A 5257-nucleotide genomic window follows, 5' to 3' on the forward strand; every position below is an offset into this window, starting at 1 on the left:
TTTCCGATGTCATCTACCAGGACACTTCGCCAGAGAGTGCCCTACCAACCCCCGCGCCAGCTTCCCTCAACAAGCCCCCCCTAACTGGGATCAACGAAATCGATCTAATCCCCCGCCCAAAGGACCCTCGCCTCAACCAGTATGGCCCTCGTCAGACCCCTCAGGCTCAATTGAATACGTTCGCATCCCCCCAGTATCAGTCCTACGCTGCCCAGGGAAACGGTGGAGCGGGGGGGTTGTAAGCTCTCCCCCCCCGCTGACGCGCCCACAAAAGGCCCAAAGGAAAGTAGACCCTCGGTTCATCTCTGGTGAACGTCCCCGCATAGGATCCTCCCGACCTGAGAAACGCCGTGTTAAGCCCCCCCAACGTGAGTTGACATCTCTTACTAACCCGGACCCTCCCAGCCACCCTCCCGACCTTACCCCAGCCCCAGAACCCCCTGCTCCTACCCCTCTCCTTGGAACTCCCGTCCCCACCCCCTGTACGCGGGAAGGTTCCCCATCCCCCTCACCCCATCCAATAGCTCCCCTCCCCCTGGGAAGTACCACACCCAACCCTGTGACCCCCTCCACCCCGAAGGAAGATTCCCCCACCCCTCAGCACCCTAGTCCCTCACAAGATGCCCCTATCCCTCACCCCCCTAACCCCGTGCCAGATACCCCTATCCCTCTGACCCCTACTCCATCACAAGACACCCCTCAGCTCCTCACGATTACGGTGAATGACCTGAAAAACCCCGATTATATCCCCTATGAGGGCTTCCTAACACTCACCTATGACCTCCCCGAAGAGAACAGGTATTTTGTAGAGATAGACCTCGGAGGGCGCCCCCTTCGCACCCTCGTCGACTCAGGTGCCAATAGATCCTTCCTCAATACTAATATAGGACCCCGGCTACGAGACTACGCAGTCTCCACGGGAGAAGAGGTAACCCTCGGAGATGGAGAGACCAAGCCCCTGGATGGCTGCGCGGTTATGAAAGTGTCGTTGGGAGACAAGTCCTGTCTGACCCCCTTCCGCTTGACCAACGCACTGGCCTATGACTGCATTCTCGGGATGGACGCACTCCAAGACCTTGAATTCACCCTTGAATGCAGCAAAAAACACCGAGACAACCCTGAGAAGCCCCTCTTACACCTTCGCGCCCACCCCTTGAAAGTGTGGTACCCCTCCGACGGACCCAGTTCTTCCCCGGCCCCCCTCAATTTGGAGAACCCTCCCCCTTGTACTCTTGCTCAACTCGCAGTCATCCCAGCTGACGAGCTGGATACGCTAAGGAAACAGTTTGCTAGTTGGATAAACCCCCCCCCAGACGTCGCCAACGTATGCCCCCTCCTCACTATGCACATCGATACCCAAGGACACCCCCCCATCCGTAGCCCCACCCGTAGATACGCCCCCCAAATTTTGAAAATAGCCCAGGAGAAGGCAACTAAGCTACTCAGACAGGGTATCATCGAACCCTCGCAGAGTGATTGGTGCAGTTGGCCAGTCCTCGTCCGAAAACCCGACAATGACTACCGTATGTGCATAGATTACCGCCCCCTTAATTCCGTTACTAAACACCTAGCCCTCCCCATGCAGAACCTAGAGGACCTACTAGATTGCGCCCATGGAGCTGTATATGTATCGAAAATAGATGTCAGCCAAGCCTTCCACCACATCCCCCTAGACGACGAAAGCAAGGAGAAGACTGCGTTCGCTATCCCCGGACTGCCCCCAGGACTGTTCCAATATACCCGCATGCCCTTCGGAGTGAAGAACGGACCCGCAACCTTCCAATTACTGACAGACATGATTATCCCCACCCAATGGTCCAACAACATACGCAAGTACGCGGACGACTTCCTCATTTTTACGCAAACGCTAGAGGAACACAGGTGGTTCGTCTCCCAACTCATCAAAAGACTGCAGGACAATAACATTACGATTAACGCCGACAAATGCGACTTCCTGTGCGACAGATTAGAATTTTTAGGCTATTTGCTGACCCGCGACGGATTAGAAGCTGACCCCGACAAAGTAGCCCCGATCACCCAGTATCCCCCACCCCGTAACGTTAAAGAGCTCCAGAGGTTCCTTGGAATGATTGGGTGGTATTCCAGATTTCTCCCCACTCTTTCCGAGGACAAAGCGCCCCTCCTAGGCCTCCTGAGGAAGGATAAATCCTGGGAATTGGCGGAAGATCACCAGACTGCCTTCAACAAACTAAAAAGAGCCATTACCTCCACCCCCATACTAGCCCGCCCCGACTTCACCAAGCCCTTGACCATACAGACGGACGCTAGCGACATTGCCATAGGAGCTGTTCTGACCCAAGAATCAGAGCTAGGGTCAGACCACGCTCATCACAGCTCCTCCACCGGGTTTGACCGCCCTATTTACTTCGCTAGTAGAGTCCTAACCCCCGCTGAGAGAAACTACACAGTGACAGAACGAGAGTGTCTCGCTGTCCTGTGGGCTGCCCGGAAATTTCGCCCATATGTCGAAGGTACGGAGTTCAGGGTCATCACCGACCACGCCAGTCTAAAATGGCTCTTGAATTTCAAGAATGCCACTGGTAGGGTTGCTAGGTGGGCCCTGGAGCTCCAATCCTATAACCCCACTATCATCCATAGGAAGGGATCCCTCCATGTTGTTTCTGACGCCCTGTCTAGAGTCTGCCCCAGTACCATTGCCGCCCTCGCCCTTATGAAGTCCTCCCCCGACAGGTGGTATCAGAAGAAGAAACTTGACGTGACCAACTATCCCTCGAAATACCCTGACTGGACAGTAACAGACGACACCCTGTACTTCCTCCGACCCTGCCCCCAGATTGACCCTACCCTCCCCGACCTCAACCGCTGGAAAACCGTTTTACCACCGGGGCTCCGACAAGCGGTTATCGCCGAATCCCATGACAGCCCCTATGCAGCCCATGGCGGAATAGACAAGACATACCATAGAGTGTCCCTATATTTCTATTGGCCTGGGATCTATCGGGACGTGGCGAAGTTCGTCCGATCCTGCCCCCAATGCCAAAGATATAAATCCCTCCAAACGAAGCCCCGCGGTATCATGGGAGAACGACCCACCCCCGAACCCTGGTCAACCGTAGCCGGCGACATCATGGGCCCTTTCCCCCCTAGTCGCGGTCAGTACAGATACCTCCTTGTTCTAGAAGATCTATTCACCAGGTATGTCGAAATTAAGCCCCTCCGTAAAGCCAATGCCAAATCCATATGGAAAGCCCTATACGAGAACGGGATCTTGCGCTGGGGAAAGCCACAGGTTTTCCTCAGCGATAATGGAACGGAATTCTTGGAAAAGATCTGGCCAAACCCCTCACCCAGCTCGGAGTCACCCACCTCACAACCCCCCCTTACCACCCCCAGTCCAACCCCGTAGAGAGAGTGAACAGATCTCTCAAACCCATGATAGCTATTTTCACTGGAGAAAACCATAGAGACTGGGACCAACATCTCCCCGAACTTGCCTTCGCCCTGAACACGTCCGTTCACACGTCCATCGGAGTCTCCCCCGCTTTCCTAAACATGGGACGCACCCCTCCTCCCCCTAGTCCCCTGGTAGGACCCCCCTCGAACTCGACCCCTAATGCCCCTGCCCCTACAGGCCCCTGGAAGACCCGCTTAGAGCGCATGACCCATCTATATGACCTAGCCCGCAAATTCATGGGCGAAGCATTCGCCCGCCAGGCCGAATATTATGACAAAAACCGGTCCGACCGAGCATTTGCCGTCGGAGACCTAGTCTTGAAAAAATATAGACCCCTATCCCAAGCAGCCACCCATTTTCCCGCGAAATCAGCCCCTAAATTTGACGGACCGTATATCATTGTCAATGTCATCTCCCCCATAATGTATGACCTAGAAGACCCTAATGGCAACCGCTCCCGTAAAATTCACATTTCTGACCTTAGACCTTTTCACCCTCGACCTTCCCTAGGTAACGACAACGATGTACCGGAGGATCTCCTTCGGCAGACCACCCTATCGGGTGCCACGAGGAGAAACAGTTCCTCCGGAACCACCCAGGAGCCCCCAATGGATGTTGCAGCAGGAGATGCTGTGGGCCGCTCGAGAGGAAACCGAGAGGGAGAGGCAGGCCACCCTCAGGACCAGGGAGCTCCAGAGGTCAGCCACTCCGACCCCCAGGACGCTGACGCCACCACCACCCCCCTCAACGGTCAGCGACCACCCCAGCCAGCAGCCAGGAGACGAGGACGCCCCCGGAAATCTCCCCCAGTTCCCCTTACAAACCCCCGTGACCTTAACCCCATTGCCACCCGACTTCGATCCCAGCCCATCCGAGACCGAAATCCCTCCCCACCCCCCAAGCGCTCCACGTAACCCAGTCGCCCCTACTAATCTCCCGACTACGTCTAGACCCCTGAAGATAACCCTCGAGCATCACACAGTCCCGAAACTCTCCCCTAGCCCCTGCTCATCTTCCTCCAGATTCCCTGCCAGCACATCCTCCCCTATTAGAAGGACTCCCGGTGCACCCACCACCACCACCCCCTCCACCGCTACCGTCTCGGCGCCCCCTGTTGACCCACCACCCCCACCAAACCCCACCCCTTCCCCCATTCCTTCCAATACCCCCCCTCCCCCCACCAACTCCTGCAACCGCAAGGCGAACCCTCACCCCCCCCCACCAACACCCTTGATGAAGGGCGTTATCAACANACCCCCCCCCCCCCCCCACCAACACCCTTGATGAAGGGCGTTATTAACAAACCCATCCCCACTCTAATGTCCTTGAACCTCCCTCGCCCCCCGTCCTTAGACACCCCTCGCTCAGCCCCTTCAAGGACACCCAGAAATCGCCCAGACCGTCCCCACGTTCCACGACCCCCTGGGTACCCACAGAACAGCCCCATCCCTCGTGACTCCCCTCTCCTATACACCGGTTGCAGAAAATGCAACAACCCTCTCCACCAACACCCTGACTGTCCCCTCCCCCTACGTCGATGCTTCTTCTGTGGGCAATGGAACGTCGACGTGAAGTCCTGCCCCCAATGCCGCAATCTCCCCTAGACCCTCACCGCCAAGTCATCCATAAGATGTCACTGACATTGTTCCCGTCCCATCATATATAATCTACATATATATATATTCCTTTTTCTTTTTCCCTTGTTGTTGTTTTGTTTTTTTTTTTCATTCACCGCTGGATGGTGACGTGCCCAAGCGCAAATGATGTACTCCAGTTAAGGAGACACATGAGTTGTTTTTTTTGTATGGTGGGAATTGCGGG

This window comes from Diachasma alloeum, unplaced genomic scaffold (assembly GCF_001412515.2).
Source record: "Diachasma alloeum isolate Michigan unplaced genomic scaffold, Dall2.0 Dall_scaffold_00530, whole genome shotgun sequence".
NCBI lineage: Eukaryota > Metazoa > Arthropoda > Insecta > Hymenoptera > Braconidae > Diachasma > Diachasma alloeum.